Consider the following 24,391-nt stretch of genomic DNA (forward strand, 5'->3'; position numbering starts at 1 on the left):
TTACCTCCTTACTGGGAAGCAGAGGCATAGCAGCACAGATCCTTCTCTGAGGCAGCTGCTTGGTGCCTGGGACAGCGCTGATCCCTGCCATACCAATTGAGGAGGGATGATCAGCCAGCACTGTGGCAAAAGCTGCTTTTGGACTCCCCCATAGAGATGGTGGCTGGGAATGCTGCCCCAGTCATCTCCAATGCTACTGCTAGGAAGGTCTGTGTACTGTGTGTACACTTTCCCACCCCCCATCTCCCCACCCACCCACCGGCCACTCCCGCACCACATGGTTCCTGACTGTAGTGCCAGGACTGCAGAACTCAGCAGGAGCTGGCCCAGCCCTGAGGACTGTGGCGATCACTTGTGGTCCTCCCATTCCCCCCCTGCTCCCTGTTCTTAGCTGAGTTTACCTCTTGGGCAGAGAGAGGTGAGGAACAGTCCCAGGGTCCCCAGGCCAGAATCCTCTGCTAAGCAGAGGCTTCTGGTTGGGAGTTGGGAGTGGCGGGGCTGGGGATGGGATGGGACTGGACAGGCGGGCCTTGCTGCTGCAGCTGCTGGGTCTTGCCACCAGGTCTTCCTGTGTCCTGCTGCCGCTGGTGCCTTGCCATCTTTGGCAGGCAGCCGGGGCAGGTAGTCATTCATTTTCTAATTTTTTTAGGGGCCCTTCAGGCCAGATAGAATAATCTGGTGGGCCAGATCCAGCCTCTGGGCCATATTTTGCCCACCCCTGCTGTAGCATATAACTGCTGCAGCCAGTGAGCCTGTACCCTAGTACCAGCAGCCTGAGAACACGCTACTAAAGCAACAGCCAAAGCAGTAGAAGCTGCCACCTGAATGCAGAGAACTGGGGCAGAAAAGAGTCTACTCCAGGGGTAGGTAACATTTTTTTGGCTGGAGTGCTGAAAAAACCACAATGTCTACCATGGAAAGTGCCGGAGCACTGACATGCTGGAGCCTGGAGCAGCTGTTTGCAGCCTCCAGGGGGCAGCTGGCCCCCGGAGCCCAGTTTGCTTGCAGCAGGGCTTGTAGCCTCCCAGCTGCCTGCTGGGAGCAGCCTGGGCTCCATGGCTGGCAGCACCTGCTTAAAGCCCGGGCTGGCGGTGGTGTGCTGAGCAAAATGGCCTTGCGTGCCATGCTCGGCACGCAAGCCAGGGGTTGCTGACCCCTGGTCTACTCCATCTCTCCCTGCCTCTGGCTCTACAATGGTTGGCCTAAGGACACTGAAAAGCTTGCAATGCTTCTGGTGTGACATGTCCATACTGAGCAGACCTGAGGGGATGTGTGTGCATGCATGTACATGTGCATGCACATACACGTGTGTGTAGCTGGGCTGCACTGTGTGTGTGAGAGAGATGTATTCACTGAGTAGTCCTAAGATTTATGCATGTAATCACCTCACCAAGCAGTCTTGGGTTCAGTCAGCATCAGGGCAGGCAGAAGCATCCTGCTCAGGGTTGTCACAGGCATGGCTGGGTTGAGGATGCTTTCACTCCACAGACTCTAGGTCACCATGGACTGACCAGCCCTATTGCTGTCCTCCACAACAGACCCCTGAGCTCTGATGACAAAAAGCCAAATTTCTCACTCATAGAGCCCAAGGGACACAAATGCCAGCATCTTCAGCCCCACTGTGTTAGAGACAGAGGGTACCATGAGTGTCATACAGGAAGAGCCAGGTCTCATTGTTAGAACAGGGGTCTGAGATCCAAAACTCCTGGGTTCTGGACCATATCTGGGTGGAGAATAGGGTTTAGGGATGGAAGAGGGAGGGCTGGGAGCCAAGGCCCTGGTATTCTAATCCTTTCTTTTTGAAGGAGAAAGAGGTCTAGTGAGTTAGAGCAAGGGGTAAGAAAAGTGGGTTAGATGGGGAGAAGGATCAATATAGGGGAGATGTCTGGTTTTCTTGGCTTGTCCTTTTTTTGCTGAAGTGACTCAGTTACGTCTCCTTGCAAAGGCCACCTGTAAAATGCAAAGCTAGGCACACAGGAGTTCCCTGGAGATATCCCCATGATAGCACTGCATGACAGCCACACACTGCAGGGGTAGTTACTGCTGGGCACAGTGAGAGCTGGATGAACCAGCTCAGATGCATGAAAAGGCAAAGAACCTGGGCATTTTGACCATCCCTGCCAGCTGTATCCCATGCTCACTAAGGACATGGGTTGACACTTTCTATTCTTGGGGACATCCCCAGTAGGTATTTTTGTCAGACACAGGGAAGCTGTCACCCAACCTTGTGTACGTGTGCTTGTGTGTGTGCCTGCATCTTGCTGGGACACTATCACCCATCTCGGGTCTGGGGCCATCCCCAACAAGAAGGAAGCCCTGGCTGCCTGCAAGGCGGCTGAATTATTCCTGGCTCTCACCCAGTGCTTGTTAGTGCTCGTCAGTAATAGCCGTGTCACCCACAGCCTCCAGCCGCTCTGGCATCCCTGAGCGCTAATGTCCTGGGCAGCACTGCCAGCTGAGCCCTGCAGGCACTACTGGACCACAGCCAGGGCACCACAGCAGGGCCTCAGAACTAAGGCCCAGCTGCAGGCTTAGCCCTCCAGGCATGAAGCTGCTTGGCTGTCCCACGCTTTGTCAATCTTCTCTCTCATTCTGCAGAACAGTCTTTATTCTTGGCAAACCTACACTTAGATCATAACCCCTGAAACAAATCCTTCTCTGTGACCTCTCCACCACATCCTCACTCATTTGTGGTGTCACCTCTGCTGCAAAGGGGTCAGGACCAGTTTACACCCATCTGGGAACAGAGTTTGCTGCATGTTTGATAATTTTGATGCCCAGACAGGTGAAGTGCCTGGAACTATCATACTGGACCCAGTGAGAGAATGGGATCAGGTAATCAAGCACTGGTAATGACAGCCATTGGCTGGTATTTGATGTCCAAGCCCTCTCCCCACCTTGTCTATCTATGGAAGAAGGAGACCTGAATGGAGTTCAGAAACTCTGGTTTCTGCAGGTCCCAGCCATGACACTGTAGCTGGGGAGCAGGACAACAAGGCTTCTGGGCTTCCTGGCCTCATGCACTGGCTGTCAGCAGGAGCAAAGGCCTCTTCGCAACTAAGATCCACATAAAATAATAGAAAATTAGGGTTGGAAGGGACCTCCAGAGGTCATTTAGTCCAACTCCCTGCTCAAATCAGGATCATCCCAACCAAGGCTTTGTCTAACCAGGACTTTAAAATCTCCAAGGATAGAAATTCCACAACCTCTCCAGGTAACTTGTTCCAGTGCTTTACTACCTGCCTAGTGAGAAAGTTTTTCCTAATATCTAACCTAAACTTCCATTGCTGCAACTTGAGACCATTGCTCCTTCCTATGTCATAGTCACACTTCTTTGCACATCTCCAGGTGGATGCCCACTCCTAACCCTCTTGCCCTCTGTCCCCATGGCAGTAGGCATGTCAAGGGCAGAAGGGCATGTTGAGGGGCCAAGGGGCTGGATTCAGGAATTATGTGCCCCTCTGTGAGATGGATCAGCCAGCCACAGACCTTCCAGGTGACCCCTGCTGTCTGTTTTGGGAAAGAAGCAGACCCCAGCTGCCCTGGTACCATGGAACCTGCAGCAAGGTGTACCAAGCATGAAGACAGCCAAAAGCTCTGAGCAGGTCATATAGAGGCATCAAATCTCTTTACTTTCTCTATCTGTCTGCCTATGTTTGGACATGCGCACAGCCTGCTCCCACTCTGTTGGTCTATGCCATTCCCATCTCCCAGGGGAGTTGCTTTGGACTGTGCATCACATACATACACGTACCCAGAGGATGATCCTCTGCTGGGGCACTGGTGAGTCGTTCAGAGCGGGCTAATGTGTTTGGCCCTGCTGCACATGGTACTAGAGAAGCAGAACAATAACAGCCCTGCTCCTATACTCTGATAGCTCCCTGCCCTCAGGGAGACTCAGGCAGCTTCACACTTGTCTCTGCCCGTGTGGTGCTGATCCTAAACTCACCAAGCCAAAGGGTACTTCATCAGCAAAGCTCCCAATCCCAGGTCCATCAGGGCTTGGATACCACAGGTGCCCATTCAACATGCAGGGTAGGGAGGGCTGGGGTCAGGTCTTAGCTCCCCTAGGGTTAAGTCAGTGCCACCCTGTCATTGCAATAGGACCAGAGATGTTGCCTGATCTCAGCTCAGACTGGGGTGAATCAATCATCAAGCCCTGGTGGTAGTGGAGCTGCAAGATTTGGCCCAGCAAGTTTATTAGACAGCATTTCATGTAAGTCATCAGAGAGCAGGGCAACAGGATAATCCCTGCTGCACGTACTGGGACCCTCAGCACCTAGTCTGAAGTAAAACTTACTCAAGCTCCTCAGTGCCTTTAGGCCAGAGTCTCCCCAGCAGACAGCAAAATGGCAAGAGTAGAGTTTCTAGGACAGATTTGAAAATGGCGCTGAGACCCTTAAAGCACTTTGGCATCTATCAAATTTACCCTTAACCCCTCTTTGCAAAGGCCCGCGGAAGGGATGTGTGTCTGGCAGCATGAAACCACAGCATATACCAGCAACAGAGCAAGCTGAAGAAGGCACAAACAACTAAACATACCATCGGGTCAGTCAGACAGACAGGCAGGCAGACAAAGGAGTATATGAGAATAGACAAACAGACAGACAGGTGAATAGGTATTGGGCATGGTGTTTTTCTCACCCTTGTCTCTGCACTGGGCCTTGTTGCCTGCCTATTGGTCTGGGGGCCCCTCAGTAGGTGCAGGGACGCTGGGGCTGGCACACACACAGGAACGTTCTGTTGGGCTCCACGTGCAGGGGACATGGTTGCTCCCCTCTCTGTCTCCATGCTGGCTGTTTCACTGTCTGCAAGAGCTGTGAGCTGTGACTCAGACTTTCCTTGCGCTCGCCTGGTAGCCTCTGTTCCTGGGGCTGTCCTGGGCTGTGATAATCTCTCCTGCTTACTCGCACAGAGCATGTGTCGTTGACTCGAACACAATTCATGCTGACTTCCAAACATAGGCAGGAGGCTGGTGCTGGGCAGACGCTGACAACAATGTGCATGGTATTGCTGCCCAGTGCTCAGGGATGCGAACTCCCAGTGTGGCCCCCCGCAGCCCCTCCACAACTCCAGCTGCCACTCAACCAGACTGACAGATAGTGCAGAGTACTGTGCATTAGGACGGGTAGATAGTGTAGAGCACTGCATATGAGGACACACGCGAGAAAGGTATGAGGACAGACAGACAGAATATAGCGTTGTATATTCAACCAGACAGAGGAAAACATACAGTGCAGTGTAGTGGAAGAAACCAACAGCGTAGAATGCTGAACATGAAGGCAGAAAGACAGTAAAGACCATTGTGCATGAGGACAGACAGACAGCACGGAGCACTGTGTGAAGAAAGAGAAAGACAGAGAGAGTACTCGATAGGCTCTTGAGGTCCCTTCTACACCTGTAATTCTAGGATGACTAATGGCTAATGGTGCAGAGAGCAGTAGTTAGCCACATTAGTCCAAAGTCCAGCAGAAAGCAGGATAGAGTTACATTTTATAAATGTATCTCTAAGTTAAGTTACTCTAACTGTGGTCATCAACAGTAGCAAGGGAGGTCTTTGGGGTAGACAGACAGGCAGGCAAGCAGAGTGGCCTTGTTTGGCCTCTTCTGGATATCAGGGTACTGACTCTACAGCGAGGGGCCTGTGGGGGTGGCCAAGAGGAAAGGTGAAAGAAATAACAAAGCATAGAGAGCCAAAGGCCCTGAGGAGAAGGGATTTGAATGTCCCACTGGACATGTCTCTTCCCAGGCTGCAGAGCTTTCCTCCAGGCTGCCCCAGCACATCCAGGTGGCCTGACCCCAGACCAAGTATAAAATACCATTTGGTGTATTATAAACCACAGTCCCAAAGAGCCCATACCCAGTGTGGTCCAGAGCCTCTTAGCATCTGGCCTCAAAGGACTGCTGCCCAGCTCCCACACAGTGCATGAGCTCATACTCTAAGAGGCACAGACCCACAGCAGTCCAAACAGCCCTTTCCTCAGCTCACATGTGGGCACCGCCTTGGCTTGCTCCTCTTTGTGAGCAGGGGGAATGCATGGTATGTGTGTGGGTGTTGGCTAGTGCCCAGCATAGGCGTGATTTGTTGTGTGGGTGTTTGTTTGTGGCAGCAGTGTCTGTTTGCCTGGGAACCACAGAAGGTGTTATGCATGTACTTCTGGGGGGCAGTATTTGTGCTGTGGGGGAGGATGCTCATGGCATCCAAATGTGTATTTCTAGGCAGAGTTTGGGAGGTGTGACTGTGTGAGCAATGTGGGGGTGGAGGGATATATTTGAGCTTGTGTTCGTGAGAGCATATGTAAACTAGGATGTAGATATGTATATGTTTGTGCGAGTTTGTTTCTTGGGGTACATATGTCAGGTGTATGCGCAGAATATAAATGTGTGCTCCTCTTTGTGGGCTGTTTTGGGGGATGTTTGTTTTGGGTGGAGTGCATGGGGAGGACTGGGTCACAAGATTGCCCTCAGACCTATGCTCGGAATGGGACATGTGGGGAGGGAGTCTGAGGGCACTGCACCCAAAGCCACGAAGAGTTCAGCACCTCACCAAAACACAGCCTTTCAGTAAAGCTGGCGAAGTTCTGGACCTCCCTCCCTCCTGAGGCTGGCTAAAGCCCAAGCCTGGACATCTTCAAAAGCACTGTAAGACCTTTGGATTTGCACAGCCATTTGCTAAACAAAGCTAGAATGAGATGTTGTTTAGGAGCTCTCTATTTTACTTCAATATTCTAGTCCCCTTTTAAGTTGCTGATGTTTTTATTTTTTTTTTGTGACTCCTGTTTTCAGGTTATTCTGTTTTCTTATTGTAAGCTGCCCTGAGCCTTTATTGGGAAGGATGAATTGTAAATTGAACACATAAACAAAAAATATAAAAGGGAACGGCTTCCAGTACCCCTATGCCCTTGCACTTGTGTTGACATTTCCACAATCCCTGCATTACTCCAAAACCACCATGCTACCTGTAAGGACGGATCCAGATGGGGTGCAGTGGCACAGTCACATTTCTGACAATGCTACAGGAGCAGCAGCATGGGATTTTAACTCCCCAAAGCCAATAAGAATCCCCCTTCCCCTGCTCTCGTCACCCTCTCCCTCCCCCTATGTGCTCAGTGGCATGTCCTCTCCCCTTCCATTACCCCCCTTCCCTGCCCAAGCTGTCACTGTCCCTAGCTGACCCATGGGTAGGGGGAGCTCCACAGCCACTCCTGCCCTGCTCCAAATGGGCTATGTAGGGAGCCAGGCTAAGCTGAGGACAGCATCAGCAGTTGGGTTCCTCTTCCCTGTTTAATCCCCATGGGTGTTCACTGCCAGCCTGAGAACAGGTGTGGGGAGGGGGTGCCCACCTGCCGTCACCACTGTCCCTGACTGAATATAGCTCCCCATGCAGTTGATCCCCACAGCCTCAGCTGGATCAGGGCAGAAATGGCTAGGACAGCAGCTGGGAGTAGGATGATCTCCCCAACCCCTTCCTGTGCCCAAACTGAGTCATCAGTAGAGAGGGTGAGGGAGGGGGAATGGGAAGGAATGGGAACTGCTGCTAAGCATGGAGAGGAACAGAGCAGGTACCAAGAGGGGTCAGGAGTGGGTGCTAAGACTAGGGAGGGAGTGTGCAATTATTACCTAATTTGTGGATTTCATGAAGTCTCTGGCTGCTATTCCCACACCATGTTCTGCCTGGCTGGGAGGGTGGGGTGGGTGGGAGTGGGGGTGCAGCCACAATGGCAGCACAAGTCACTGCTTCTACACATCCCTTTTTAAAATCCTGGATCTACCCATGGTCATCTGTTCTTTCCTAAATCCAGCTCCCCAGAACTAGTCACCAGGTCCTCTGCATCTTCCCAGCACCCAAATTCTTGTGCTGCTCTCCTACATACTCATTTTTTATTTTCATATAGCTGACCCTTCATAGTACTCCAAACCTGCTACTGGTGTTTTAATCTGAGCACCTCTACTCCCCATTATCCTGATCCCCTCCACTTCATAGATACCAGGCTGCCCTTGCCATGTCTGTCCTCTGCTCTTAGTAAGGGTCAGAGGGAGATGGGGTCCTGAGATCATGTGCATGATAGCTGGTGGCAGAGAAGCAAAGATGCAGAGACCTTATCCAGAGACCTGGGCCTCATGTATCTGGAGGTGTATCTCACTTCTTCTCTGGCACTAGAGGCTCCAGCAGGGGTGACTTGGCTCAGTGCGATGTGTTGAGCTGGCAGGTTGCCCTGGAAGATGAAAACAGCCTAAAATCATAGCTCTGGGAGCAGGAACCCTCTCTGTCCAGTGTAATGGGTTCAGCCCAGGGTGACTTCCCCCAACATTCGAGGCAGATGCAGCACAGCTGTGGCTTCATGGACCAGCCAGAAGCCTGCGCAGTGGGCACAACTGTGACAAGCAGCTTTGACTGGGGGAGTGCCCTGAGCTGTGGCCAACTGGAAGCCCAGCTGCCTGGGCAGGGCAGAAGGGCTCACCTCCACAGGAGTGGGGAGTTAAAACGAACCAGGAATGGCTATAGAGGGGTAGAACCTCCTGGGTGAGGAGCATGCTACTGCTGCCAGGGATGGGTGGATGGCATGATCCCTAGGCAGGCTTTCCCTCATCTGACTGTAGCCCTTCTGCCAACCCACACCCAGATCCAGACTGCTGGGATACCAGAACCACAATGCAGGAAGCTGGATGGTGGAGATCACAAATGGTGAGCATGATGATAAGTGCAACCTTTTGCATTTATTATTACGATTGATTTATGTTAATGGTTATGGACTCTGAGCAGGAAGCCCAGGATCTGGGAAAAAGCTCATAATCCAGGGGAAAGCTTCAGGCCAGCTGCCTGGGGAGGCCAGGGTCCTGTTCTGTGGATCATGGGCTGACCCTCCACAGCTAGAGTAAAAGGGGTCAGGGGGTAGCAGTGCACCCTACCAAACATGCCCAGCAATACCCCTCCAGGGTTGCGACTACCTGGGCAGCTCACAAGTGGTGCCATGACTCGGCTCTGAACAGGTAGCTGTAGACAAGAGGTAGCTAGAGCCCGATTGTAACCACAGCTGTGGAACAGGTGTTGCAGCTCCTGGTGCAGCAGCAAGTGGCAGTGGTCAAGTGGACCAAGCAGCAGGGGGCCCACCTGGCTGGCCTGGTACAGCTGCAGGTGCAGGCCACCAAGCAGCTGAGGGGGGTTGTAGAGCTCAGTAGGAGGGCCCTGGTGCAGGCCTTGGATTGAAGTGCAGGGGCCTCCGTGGCCAATCTAAGACCCACAAGGATGCCCTGGATGACTAAGCATGATGATCCAGAACTTCTACCTAGAGGCTTTTGAACGAATGGCAACACAGGCACGCTGGTCTCAAACAAGGGTGCCCTGGCTGGGACTGCTGATTACAGGGGTGGCCTAGAAGGCCAATAGGGGGATACCACTGGCCAATGCCACCGATTATGGTGAGGTGAAGAATGCCATTCTCTACTGGTTGGAGGTAGCCAAGAATCTACACTGCCAAAGGTTTCATGGCAAGAAAACGCCAGGAGCATTGATCCCACAGCAGTTAGTTCACTTATTCTGGGATGTAGCAGATGGGTGGTTGTGTCTGCAAGACAGAGACTCAGGGGAAGTAACCGAGGTCATAATCTTAGAACAGTTTTACTTGGGTTTTGAAAGAGGGAGTCAAGGCCTGGGTGCAGTGGCACTGACCTAAGTCAGTGCAGGAGGCCCTGAGGGTGGCAGAGGATTTTCTGGCATAAGGGTCTGAGCACACCTTGGAGCGTGGGGCAACAAACCCAGGATCCAAGAAAGTAGGGGTCCCCTCCCTTTGGAGCAAAACTGAGCCACAGCCACCCCAGACTGGTCAGGTGGTGTCTGCTTCCAGTACAAACGGCTTGATCATTACACCTTGTGGTTGACCCCAAGAAGCCACAGGGGGAGCCTGAGAGGTTATCCGAGAAGAACTGGCCTGTGGACATGAGCCCATGCCTGTAGAAAAGATGGCGTGTGGGTTTGGTGACAAGCTACACACAGGGAAGACAGGGCATTCAGTGGAAGGCTCCCATATGACAGTCAAGGTCTAGCTTGAAGGCCAGCAGGTGACTATCTTGGTAGACACTGGCTTCACGTGGACTGTGGCACAATGGGAATTGGTGTGGGAAGCAGATTGCTGAAAGGTAAGGAAGCTAGAGATGGTCTGTGTGCACGGCAAGCCCCAGACCTATGAAAGAGCCTGGGTACAGCTGACTGTTGAGGGGGATTTGGCTTACCTGGTGTTGCTAGGCCAGGATTGGCCCCACCTGCAGGAATTGCTGGGCATGCTTGCTCAGTGGAATACTGAATACTAGGCCCAGGGCAGGGGGGGCTCTTGGGCAAATCCCAGCCAAGCATGAGCTCTGGAAGACAAACCCATGTGGGAGAGATCGACATGGACTAGCAGTGGGAGGTAGAGACAGGACAGTTCATGGTGGAGCAGTCCTGGGAGGACTGATTCAGGCAGGTATATGAAGAAGTCTAGTAAAACACTAGAACAGGTTACCCAGAGAGGTGGTGGAAGCTCCATCCTTGGTAGTTTTCAAAACCTAGCTAGACAAATCTTTGGCTGGGATGATCTAGTTGGGGCTGGTCTTGCCTTGGGTTGGACTAGATGACCTCCTGAGGTCCCTTACAAACTTAACTTTCTATGATTCTATGACCTCCAACCCAAAGAAATTCACACTGGGACAAGAGTACACCCAATATTTAGGCTTCTGAGTAGGAGGAAAAATACAACCATTGATAGATAAGGTGCAAACCCTATGGGATTATAACCCACTGTAATAAAAAAAACAAATGCAGTCCTTCCTGGGGCTGGCTAACTACTACCGCCACCTAGTACCCCAGTTTTCTGACATAACAGTCCCACTATCTGAGCTAACCAAAGATTTGGCTCTGAATCAGATCGTCTGGACAACAGAGGCCAAGAAGGTGTTACATACATAACCCATGGTATATGCCCCAGACTTTTCAAAACCCTTCCTGGTGCAAACAGATGTATCAGATGTGTCCCTAGGAGTGGTGCTTTTTCAGCCAGGGGCGTATATTGGCAGAAAGCTGCAACCCCGGGAGCAGGGGTACACCACCATAGAGAAGGAATGTTTGGCCCTAAAATGGGCCATCGACAGCTTCTTCTGTTATTTGGTAGGGCAGAATTTACAGTAATGAAAGGCCATGCACCACTTCAGTGGCTGAGAAAGGCCAAGTTGGATAACTCCCTCTCCCCACCCTCCCACCCCTTGCTACAATGGAGTGTAGGGCTACAGGGTTTTGATTTTTCTGTAGAATATCATCCAGGATGACAGCACTACAACTCATACTTCTCTTGGAAGGGCAAGGAAGAAAAACCACCATCCCCATCTACACATGAACCAGGAACTTGTGGCGGGTGGGGAGGTGTGTAAGGGTGCCTGGCTCCATTACTGCAGGGAGGAACATGTCCAAGCTGCCTTTTGCCTGGGATGGCTTGCCCCACATCCCTCAAGAAAGACACAGCTATGTTGTGGCTGCATGACTGGCCAGAACCTTGCACAGCCACAACAAGAGTGTCCCTAGATGTGGGCAATTAGAAGCCCAGCTGCCCAGATGGGGCAGAAGGATTCACCTCCACAGGAGTGGGGATTTAAAAGCAGCCAGGAATAGATACAGAGGGGTGGAACCTCCCAAATAAGGAACATGTTACCGCTGCCAGGGATGGGCAGACAGCATGATCCCTGGGTGAGCTTTCCCTTGCCCGGCTGTAGCCCTTTTGCCAACCCACACCCAGATCCAGGCTTCTGGGATACTGGAACCACAATGCAGGAAGTGGACAGTGGAGACCACAAATGGGGAGCATTCAGTGGAAGTGAACTGAAACCGAAATGGGGAGACTAGGACAGGTGCCTTAGTCTCTCCTCATAGGGCTTGGCCTGCAAGCCCTTAACCATACGAGTGGCCCTTCTCTGGACCCTCTCCAGGTTATCCACATCCCTCTTGAAGTGCAGCACCCAAAATTGCACGCAGTATTCCAACTGCGGTCTGACCAGCGCCCGATAGAGGGGAAGTATCACCTCCTTGGTTCTGTTCGTCATGCATCTGCTGATGCACGATAAAGTGCCATTAGCTTTCCTGATGACTTTGTCACACTGATGACTCATGTTCATCTTGGAGTCTACTAGGACTCCAAGATCCCTTTCCGCTTCCGTTCCTCCAAGCAGGTCATTTTCTAGGCAGTAGGTATGCTGGACATTTTTCCTCCCTAGGTGCAGCACTTTGCATTTCTCCTTGTTGAATTGCATTCTGTTGTTTTCCGCCCATATGTCCAACCTATCCAGGTCTGCTTGTAGTTGTTCCCTGCCCTCTGGTGTGTCCACTTCTCCCCACAGTTTTGTGTCATCTGCAAACTTGGACAGAGTACACTTCATTCCTTCGTCCAAGTCGCTGATGAAGACATTGAAAAGTATCGGTCCAAGGACCGAGCCCTGCGGGACCCCACTGCCCACACCCTTCCAGGTCGATACCGACCCATTCACTACGACTCTCTGGATACGACCCTCTAGCCAATTCGCCACCCACCGGACTGTGTAGTCATCCAAGTCACAGCCTCTTAACTTGTTCACTAGTATGGGGTGGGATACCGTATCAAAGGCCTTCCTGAAGTCTAAGTAAACAATGTCAACCCCTACTCCTGTGTCCAGGTGTTTTGTAACCTGGTCATAAAAAGAGACTAGATTAGTCAGGCATGATTTACCTGCTACGAACCCGTGCTGGTTTCCCCTCAGCATAATTTTTCCTGCCGGGCTCTTGCAAATGTGAGCCTTGATAATTTTTTCAAAGACTTTGCCTAGGATGGAGGTGAGACTGACTTCTACAAGGCTTTGCTAAATTTACTAGGCCTTACATCATACAAGGCCTTACTACATCTTTGAATTTAATTAGGCTCTTAGCAACAACATATAGCTTAATATCTAAACAAATGACAGAAAAACACTTGGTCTAATCTTAACAGAGACTTCAGCAAGCACCTTTATTGCATAGACATAATTTTCAGCTGTTATACTCCACCCTTTGCTTGCTGAAGCACTGTGATAGCTATAGGTGAAATGCCAAAGCTACATGCACTACATTAGGGAATGGGAAGGGATCTTTAAATTTAACTTGCGTAGCATGAACAGATTTACAACAACAACAGTTAAAACACCATTTAGCTGTTGCCACTAGGGCAATACAGAGCACTATGATGCTTAAGATGGTTAACCACATAGTTGAGGTGATACCTGGTGACATGAATAGTGCAAATCACATTGTACCATTTACATGGCTCAGGCACATTGGGGGCACGGACTCAGGGGCGTTGAGCTCAGTGGGGTTTCCCTCAGAAAGTATGTAACGACAAACCCATAAATGAGCAGAGCTACAGCAATTACCTCCCCTCCCACAGTTAGCTATTCCCTTCAGGTAGGGAATGTACCCAAGATAATAACTGGTGCCATAGGTGCACTGACAGTTACCACCTTGCCAGTCAACTATCCTGTTTCTGCTACTTAGAGACCAGGATTTCACTTGCTCCGGGGTGGCGGGTTTCTTCTAATACGGATACTGCAGCTGGACCACATGAAGGTCATCTGAGTGCATTTCTGGGGGATGCTATTCAGGGTCAGGCCACTCCTTTAGGTCTTCAGGAGCAAGTTCATTAATATCTGGGTAGTAAGAAGGATAGTAGACACACCCTACCCAGGAAACACAATAAGGCATTAACAAGAAGCATACAGTTATAACAGTCTACCACTTTATGATGCCAGTCAATTCAGACAGGTGATGGAACAGGGCTTGTCTTCAGTGGCAGGCTCAATTAGGAATGGTTATAGCTGCATTTGTGGACAGATCCAATCTGTAGGAACAAGACAACAAGGAGCTTGGCTCCCGTTAGATGAATCTGACTTAAATACCCACCATGTATTATGCATATCTTTTGCCAATGGTGTCCCCTCCCTTTTGTCTCCCTGAGTATGCTTCACTACCACCCAATCTCCTGCCTGGAGCTTTCTCACGTCACTACCCCTGGCGTCGCTCTACTGCCAGCTCGCGGAAACCACCCAATCCAAAGGCCTGTTGAATAGGGCTACCTCCTGGTCAAGGTCAGTTATTAGCCTAATTGATAGCTCGATCCAGGTGCAAGTCCCAGTCCTTAAGGGCTGGGCCAGCGGCTAACCACAAATTGCATTTGAGGATGCCATTGGCTCACTCCACCAATCCGTTAGACTGCGGATGGTATGGGATGTGATATGTCCATAATATGCCATGTTTCGTGGTCCAGTCATACACAAGATGATTGTGGAAGTGAGGGCCATTATTTCTCTGTAGTTCTATAGGTAGTGGATACACAGCTAGCAGAGTTTCTAGTGCTGCACAAGTGTCCTGGGCTGTAGCTTTCACCGAGGCATGGGCAAACATTATCCCTGTGATAACGTCTATGGCTACAAACACGTACTGTTGCAATGTGTCTTTGATATCAATGGATCCTATCCACGCAGGCCCATAACACCTGATGCTTTCTGTCAAGGGGTCAGTATTAGCATTCAAAGCTCGAAAGTCAATAGTCAGCCGCCACTCTCTATCTGGCTTATGCACTGGCCGCACTGGATTGTTATACAGAGAGTGGGTTCAGATAATAGTCTTGTCCTCCAACTGCTGGCTGATAATACACTGGATAGGTTGGGTGGCCTCAGGGGCAGTTCGATACTGGGGTCTGTGTACTCCTTTCATGAGAGGCAGGGTTAGTGGGATCATGCTACATCAAGTTACAACTGTTATAGCTGTTTCTTCTGGTTCTTGGTGAGGCACTGTGCACCCAAACTGCCAGTTCTCTCGCTTAAGGGCAAACCTCTGTCCTCTTAGTACATTAAGTCCCAGTAAGCTTGGTCACCCTTTAAGAATTACTGCTGCCGCCATTACCTTAGAGCCATTAGGTAATGCGAAGGTTGCTCGGACTAGATGTCCTGGTCATCTGGTGCCTCCAGCTCCAATTACTTGATCGCCCGGTCATCTGGTGCCTCCAACTCCAATTACTTGATCGCCTGGTCGTCTGGTGCCTCCAACTCCAATTACTTGATCCCCTTCCAATCTGCAGAATCTAAAATGCAAATCTTGGCACTCGTGTCTAATAGCATATTAATTGACTTTTCACTTTTGCCTAATTGAATCTGTACAGGTATCTGAATTAAGGGACCAATATTAACTTTAGATACCGGTCCCCGGCCTGCTACTGCCCCCATTGTGGCTCCTTTTTTGTGGGGTTGGGCTGGCCGGACTCCCTAGGCCACATGATTATGGGGGGTAAAGGCTGGCAGCCCTGCATGTGCCTGGGAAAATTTTGACAGTTCTGCCCTGAGGGTAGAGAATCCCTCTGGTGACACCTTTGGTGGCGAAGAAGGCTCTGCTTTCAGGCTTGCCCTTTTGCTACAGTGTTTAGCCCACAGTCCTCACAAGACACTGGTGGGTAATCTATCAATTTGCACCTTATTGAAATAGGCAGCTAACAAGTCTTTCCACATTTTTGCTTGCAGAGTCTTGGGCCGGCTTTTCCCGGCTTTTTCCAGAAATTCGGGGGGGTTCAGGGGGTTTGTCTTTCACTGAGGCCACCGCCATGGCCTTGGTGGTTTACACCACCTTGGCAAGCCCTGGCTTCTGCAAAATGGGTAAAAGCTGCACTAATCGGTGGATTGCATCTCTTACTGGGTCATTTACCGCCTATGGCTCCAAGGCCAACAGGGCTGAGGTGCACTCTGTTGGTGCTCATTGGCAAAACCTCCTCCACAACGATGCCATCACGACTTCTGCATCTGGCGTGCGAGTCCAAACTGCTTCATGAATGATTTCAGTTAGTGCCAATTGATACAAGCAGCGGACAGCCTCCTCTAAATTGGCCCATGCCCGAGGGGCAGGATTCTTCTTCTATATTACCATAACTGGCCGCAGTTGCTTGCAGTGCGGCAGAAAACAAAGTAACATTTTTATCACCTCCTGCAATCTGATTCAACTGGAGCTCAGGGTGCAAGATTATATGTGTTGTTTTGACCCTACTCACTGAAATTGTGGATGACCCTTCACTACACACTCGAACTAGCCAGTCTATCACTGGCTCTCCTGGCTTGGATTTATCCTGCTCTTGTATATCTCTAATTTCAGCACAGGTAAAGGAATGCAGCTCTGTTTCGGGATTCCCTCCTTGTGGCCCTGAATGAGTTACTATTACCGGAAAAACTTGGCTGAGTTCTTCCCTTTGGGTGGGGAAGCCCTGGCTAGGTTCTTCCCTCTGGGCAGGGACGTACCGGGGTGGTTCAGCACCAGACTCATCATCAATCTCCTCCCCTCCACCAATCTCCTCCCCCTCCATCCCCGCCCCATAATCCCCGCCCAGAGCTCCACTTCCAGTTTCTCCCCATAAAGACACTGTTGCACCTTGTTGAAGGAGGGCTCCACAGCCTGTGCTAACTGTGCCCTCTTCTGGAGGGAAGCGGCCACATGCACAAACATAGTTTTTCCTTCTGTGGAAGAAACCAAACTTTGCGTTGTGGTTGTATCAGAATTGACAGAGCTATCTTGGTTTATTTAAAGCTATACAAGTGATCACAAGAAGGGTTCTCAAAGGAACTCTGACCTCTACAAGTTTACAAGCGTATTTATACTCTAGACAGCGAGAAAAGATGCAAGGTTCAGACAAAGCAACCTTGAAAGAAACAGAAAGAAGTTGATCATTCGTTTGTCACACACAACCAGTTTACTTTTTCAGCAAACACATTGTTTTGGGAACAGCTATCAGTTTTGGGTTTTTTGGTTCCTAGAAAGGAGAAGGTTAACATCTACACACAAACAAAACAAGGCATGAAGGTTTTTTCTTATCTTAGAACATTTTGAAACACATAGCATCAGCACCTTTTTCTCTTCTCTTTCTCTCTCTTTGTATCTCCTCTTAGTCAAGTAAGAGGCCTGGTTAAACTTATTTCCACATTCCCCCCTTTTGGGCCTTTTTGGCCCAACATATTAGATATTTATAGCCATGAGCCTTTTAACTTCTAATTTTTCTTTCTCTTTACCTTTTGTTAGTTTAACATACATATTATACACTTCATTTCTTTGCACAGAGGTTAACAAGCTATTTTGCATTTGCTTAGCAACACAACTTAAGCAGCATTGTATTAGCATAAGTACTAGGCATACTCCAAAAAAAAAATAACAAACAGTATTAACAGACCATGAATAACTGTAGAGCCCAAGGAACTAAAAATGGAGCTGAACCAAGAACTTAAATTCCAACTGTCTGACTCGTGCAATTTGGCTGTTTCTTTCCAAATATGTGCAGTCAAATCCTGAATTTCTTCTGAGTTATAGGGAATATAAGTACAACATTCTTTACCTATTAAAGCACAGACTCCTCCTTTACTGGCTAAAGTGAAGTCTAGAGCCACGCAATTTTGCAAAACTGTGGATCGCAGCGCTACCATCTCTCGGGACAGTTGGTCTAAAGAATCTGCAGTATCATTACTTACTTGTTCTAATATATTAGCTAACAATCTTATTTCTTTAATGGTCCTGGCCACACCATACATAGGAAACATTATAGCACCAAATTGTTCTTCTTCAGTGATTTCCCTTTTTTTCTTAACTGCTCTGGAAGGAAGGGAAGACAGATGTCAAATGGCTGGTGTAATATATCCAATATAACATGATCTTGACCAGTTGCCAGGCAACCAAAAATATGCACGATCTCCACAAATATAATACGTTCCATTATAAGCCACCCATTTCCTGTTTTGAGCATGAGTACTATTTAAAATGATGGTTGGTGCTCATGCTGAACAGTTAAATGTTATCTTTCTGTATCCTTTAATTTCAAGGCGCACATTATTGTTCATTGAAGAACAATCAATAGTATAATTACAGGTACTGGTTCCTACCCATCTGGTACCATTATATTTATAACACAAAAGTCCGGGAACTTTTCTGGCTAACTGGATACGTGGAAATGAAGCAGGATCAGAAGAGGGAGGAAGACGTTGGGAAAAGGTCTGATTTGACCAGAATCCTTGGCACTCACTGTAGTTGTGCTGTGGGTCATACATATCACAAAAGTCGGTCCAATTAAGGGACAAAGCAATCATGGGCACTCCTGTCATTGTACTAGGAGGCAAGTGGGAACATACCCAACATTTAGAAACATTTAAATCCTTTACATATTGATAAGACAATTGAAGAAAAAAGTTTTGTTGAGCATGCCAGTATGGGAGTGATCTTTTTAACCTGTTTTGAAGTCTAGTCTGATTTACAAAGTTTCTTTTAGCTGCTGAGTCTTTAAGTTCATATAAGATGATTCAAAAGGAAAGAGAAGTACTCAAGTCACGACTAACTAACCCCACCTCGGGAACTAGGAACTAGGTAGAGGCCTTTTTCCTTTCCCAAAGGGCATAGTGGTGTCGTTGGGATACATTTTCTTCACTCTGTAGTGGCAAATCCTCTTCGCTCTGTAGTGGCAAATCCTCTTCGCCAGTAGGAGCTTGGCTCACTCCTGGTCTTGAGCTCTCCTGTTGGCAGGCGCTGGGCTCACTACCAGTCTGTGGAGGCTGATTACAAGGTTGATATGGTGGAGACTCTAGGTCTATCGGGGCTGATGTTTTCTTAGTGTGTGAAGCGTGGATCTACGTTTGGAGTCCTTGACACTTTATTGCAGTGTTGGTTGTCAGGAGTACCTGGAATGGGCCTTTCCAGTGGGGTTCCAGTGATGACTTCCGTTGATGGACTTTTACATGAACCCAGTCACCAGGCAGGATGGAATGGCATGGCTCATCTGGTTCCTTGGGGAGAACTGCTTGTACCTGTGAATGAAAAGCCTTAACACACTTCATTAGTGCCATACAGTAGTCTAGAATAGTATCATCAAGTAAATGTATATCGCAAAAGTGGGAGGCAACAAGTGGTGAGGCGGGGAGCCTCATGGGTCTTCTCATCAGGATTTCATGTGGGCTAAGTCCAGTCTTTCGGTTGACAGTAGATCTCATACTCATAAGGGCTATGGGAAGTGCATCTGGACATTTCAAGTGAGTCTCAGCACAAATTTTGGCCAGTTTATTTTTTTAAATGCCATTTTGGCATTCCACTTGGCCCAAGGCCTGTGGATGGTATGGGCAATGAAAGTTCTGCTGGATTTGCAGGACTTTGCAGACTTCTTTCATTATCTGCCCAGTAAAATGCGTTCCTCTATCGGAGTTTATGGATAAAGGAATACCAAACCTTGGAATAAAGTCTCCGAGCAACTTTTTGCTCACAGTGATGGTATCAGCTTTTGCACATGGGTAGGCTTCTACCCATCCAGAGAACATACATACAATAACAAGAACATATTCATAAGAACAACATTTCTGCATTTGAATAAAATCTATTTGTAAATTTACAAACAGCCCCCAAGGTGGGGGATGTGCTGCTTTTTTTATTTTTACAGGCTTTCCCACATTATGCACTTGACAAATAGGGCAGGTATAACAGTATTGTTGAGCCACAGATGGAAAAGTTGGAGCAAACCAATCAAGCTTAACAGCTTCTATCATCCCCCCTTTGCTCACGTGTTCTATGCCGTGGTGTATACAAGCAAGATAGGGATGAAGGACTGACCAGGCAGCCATCCAAGGAGTGCCACAAATGGTCAGGGTGTAACAAACACCCAGCCAGTCTCTACATATATTTTTCTGATTCTGGAGCCTGATCTTGGAGGAGGGCAATGTTGTGAAGACTTGCCAGTGGAGATTGGTTAGTCGAGATAGACAAAAACACAGGTGTAGCCTGAGGACTGGAAATAGCTGCAGCTTTGGCAGCGGAGTTTGCCAGAGCATTCCCACGTGTAACATCATCATAAGGTTTCTGGCAAGCTTGGCATTTAATAATAGTAACAGCAGAAGGTAACTGTAAAGCATTTAACAAGGCATTTATATATGGACCATTATTAATTTTGGCACCTCCTGATGTGGGGAAGCTTCTTTGCTTCCAAAGTTGACCATGATCATGTACAATATCAAAGGCATAGCAAGAATCACTGTAAATATTAACAAAGGTACCAGAGGCTAGGGTGCAAGCCCTGGTAAGGGCCACGAGCTCAGCAACTTGAGCTGAATACACATTGGGCAAGTGATGGCTTTCTATAACATCATATTGGGAACATACTGCATATCCTGCAACAAGAGAACCTTCTGAGTTTCTTTGACATGATCCATCAACATAGAATACTAGATTTGGGTTTTGCAAGGGGGTGTCTTTTAGATCAGTGCAGAGCATTGTTAGGTGGGCAGTAACAGCAATACAATCATGGGGTTCACCATCTGAAGGAGTAGGCAACAGGGAGACAGGGTTTAAAACAGAGCATCTAGTTAAAGTAATATTTCCAGCAGAAAGAAGCAAAATTTCATACTTAGTCAATCTAGCATTTGAAAGGTGTTGAGTTTTAGTTTTTAGTAAAAGGGCTGCTACAGCGTGTGGGACAGCAACAGTAAGGGGAGAACCTAATAATACAAGGGTACAGGACAGTTCAACAGTAATAGCAGCTGCAGCTACAGCACGAAGACATGGAGGAAGTCTGGCTGCAACTGGGTCAAGAGCAGAGCTATAATAAGCAATGGGACGGTGCTTGTCTCCATGTGCTTGAGTGAGCACAGCAAGTGCAAATCTATCTTTTTCATGACAAAAAAGAATAAAGGGTTTAGTATAATCAGGAAGGCCTAGGGCAGGAGTTTGCGACAGAGCTTGTTTAATAGAGGCAAAAGCGGCTTCGGCTTCTGAAGTCCAGGGCAAAGGCTCAGGGGTATTAATAAGAGTCAAGTTTTGCAGTGGTTTGACTATAGAGGCATAGCCAAGTATCCACTGGTGGCAGTAGCCAGCCATGGAAATGGAAAGTACGCATTTGGGACGCAGTAGTTGGTCTAGGGATTTTAAGAATAGCTTCTATCCTGGAAGAAGAAAGCAGTCGTTCTCCAGCAGAAATATCATGACTCAAATAGTAGACACCGGGGAGACAAAGTTGTAGCTTTTCTTTAGATGCCTTATGGCCTTTTAGGGCAAGAGAGGTGAGGAGAGTTAAAGAATCAGCTTTACAGTCTTTAAGGGAGGTAGATGCTAAGAGCAGATCATCAATGTACTGTACAAGCACAGAATTTTCTTTAAATATTATGTCATCTAAATCCTTCTTCAGAATTTGAGAAAAAAGAGAAGGGGATTCAGTATAGCCTTGGGGCAATCGAGTCCAGGTATACTGAAGTTCCCGATAGATGAATGCAAATAGAAACTGACTATCAGGGTGTATAGGGATAGAGAAAAATTCAGAACACAAGTCAACAACAGTAAAATAACAGGCATTAGGAGGAATACAGGACAAGATAGTGGCTGGATTTGGTACAACAGGAAAAGTAGGTAAAACTGCAGAATTTACTGCATGGAGGTCTTGTACAAAGCGATAGGTATTCTTTCCAGGTTCCTTTACAGGAAGAATAGGTGTATTACAAGGGCTCTTAGTCGGGACAATTATACCTTGCTTCAGAAGAGCTGTTATAACAGGGCATATCTCTTCTTTGGCTTCTGGGCGTAAAGGGTATTGAGCAACTTTAGGTAACGGCTTAGCTGGGTTTAATCTAATTTTTACAGGCTGGGCAGTATGGATTTGCCCTACTTCATTAGCATGTTGGGACCAGAGAAACAGAGGGACAGCCTTTATGATTTCCTCTTGTAACACAGAAAGATTAGGGGACTCAGGCTGAGGAGGTGAGCTAGCTAGGGTAGCAAGTACAGCCATTTCATTAACACAGGGAACATCTAAATAAACACCATTAGGAGAACAATAAATAGTACGGCCGAGTTTACAAAGCAAATCTCTGCCTAACAAATTAACAGGAGAACAAGGACTAAGGAGAAAGGCATGTTGATCAGAAACAGGGCCAAGAGAAACATGTAAGGGTTGGAAAACAGGATGAGGAACTATCTGATTTGAAATGCCTACTGCGTTTACAACAGCAGAGGAGAGGGGAGTTGTAGAAAATTCTTCAGCTCGGAGAGTAGAGCGACTTGCACCAGTGTTTACTAAACATTTTGTACGAGTGCCACTTATTAAACAGGAAATGAAGGGATCCTCTAGATTAAGTGAGAGAAGCGGGGCTGTGATGATGTTATCATTCCTCAGGCTGTCCTAACAGGAGGCTTCTTGATTCGGGATGGAAAATTGAGTGAGAGGAGGTGGTGGCTGGTTAAACGTCATCCCCGGCTGACCAGGCCGGTGAGGACATTGAGCTTTCCAGTGTCCTGGATGGCCACAATAATAACAACTGTAATTATTTTGGGACTGAAATTCTCCTCGTCCCATCCCATGACCACGTCCCCTGCCTCTGAATTGTCTTTGATGGAAACCTCAGCTTCTACCTCTGCCTAAAGTTTGTATTTGTAAAGACATTAACTTAGTTTCCATGGATTCCTTTTTCTTTTCTAGGCAGGCTGTACAGCAATTAGCAATGGTGACTAATTCTGTAAGCATCTTAGTTTGCCAACCTACAGCAATTGTACACAGCTGTTCCTGGACTTTAGAAAGAAGTCCTTGGACAAAAGCAGTGGCAACTGCTTCTGGGGCAGTTTCAGCTGCATCTTCAATGCCAGAATGTCTTTCAAATACGAGTTTCAAGCGATCCATGTAGTCTGCTGGGGATTCTCCTTTGTTTTGCTTACAGTTATTTATTTTAGGCCGGTCAGTTTTCCTGGGGCAGATTTTAAGCACAGCCTCAAGAAGACATTCTCGGGCACCTACTAAGCGACCTCCCATTCCGGGGTCTTGAGGAGACCAATTAGCCTGTGCGATGAGGCGGTTACGGACCTCAGAGGGCAGAACACTTCTCATTAATTGGTTTAAATCCACCCATGTTGGCTCATAACAATTGATTACAGTTTCCAATTCATCTCTAAACTTCTGGAGTTCTTCCCTGATATTGGGGAATTGCTTAACAAGGTTTAGGAGATCTCCTGGGGTCCAGGGGGCATGGACTGTGACTGTAGTTTCCCCATTTGGAACCTGCCCTGGGTTTGGCGTAAAGGCATAAGACAAGTGTGACGGCGGCGTGCCGCCGTCACAGGCACAGGCAGAGGACAGAGAAGATTGGGGGGCAGCGACAACCCCTAAACAGAACCCTGGGCCAGGTTACTTACCCCCGGGAGGGACAGCAGCGTCGGAGCTGGGACTGCGGCAGCAGCCGCAGCCGCCATTACAGCCGCGCGAGCCAGCGTTATGCCGGCTGTTTAAACAGCTGTTCCCAGTAAGGGGAACAGCTGAACCAATCACGGCAGCTGCAGCAGTCGCCGCGGGAAAGTTTAAAAGCCCCAGCAAACCCCGCGGGAGGGGAAAGCCAGGGAAGGAGAGAGGAGACGTGCAGCACATCGGTGGTGCTGCGGCTTCCCCAGAGCGAGAGCCTCGGTCGGGTGGCTCTGCATCAGCTCAGCAGCTGAAGCAAAAAACCAAACACCCCGGCAGGGGCAGAAGGAGTGGTCCCTAGGGATCGCCGGGGCCAGGGCATTGATCCGGGAAGCCTCCCCATCCCGGAGGAATATTATTTCTAACACCAGGGGAGAAAAAGGGAGACGACCTGAGCTAGCGGTGGAGTCAGCAGGATTTTAAGACAGGCTGACTGAAGGCGACCGTTAGCCTAGGTCCCTACGGTCGGGGATACCTCCCAGCAAGAAAGCCTGCGGAGAGCAGCAGGTCACCATCTCACCAGCAAGTGACTGGTTGGCGAGTGGACGGGGTGTAGGGGTGGCGGAGCCCTGTGGAACAACAGAAGCCTCAACCGTGAGTACACCTGCGTCGGGGTACCCCTCTGGTAAAAGAGCTCCACTGAAGCCCTCGTTCAAATCACCCATAACATCAAAGTCATGGCAAGCGGGACGAGGGGAGGGGCTACCTAACAGAGGGTGATACTGGACGTGAGGCTCACCAATGTCACAACGAGTCTTTTTCATATTTAAAGGTGGGACTGGGCCATATTGGGTGCCAGACCTTAAATAAGAGGAAGTCGAGGCTTCAGGACACAGATGCCATGTCTCCGGTGGCTGCGGGTATGCCCCGGGGGCAGGTGATCGTTGTTGAGTGATGGTTTCCTGATGGGGTGGGCTGATTCTGCAGGAAGAATCTATTTGGTTATTTGGAACTTCCTCAGGTTCAGATTGTGCCTGGGACTGGTATGGGGGTGGCACACTAAAAAAAATCAATTATGTCTTCTACAGATTCATTCTCAGTCAATTGTGGATAAAGTTGTATTGGTGCTGATGACGCTGTTGATGGGGGATCCCCTATTGATGAATTTTTCTGTTTTAATTCCTTTATCTGAGATTTTATTTTTTCTTGGG

The sequence above is a fragment of the Alligator mississippiensis genome, chromosome 5, assembly GCF_030867095.1.
Source record: "Alligator mississippiensis isolate rAllMis1 chromosome 5, rAllMis1, whole genome shotgun sequence".
Classification (NCBI taxonomy): Eukaryota; Metazoa; Chordata; order Crocodylia; family Alligatoridae; genus Alligator; species Alligator mississippiensis.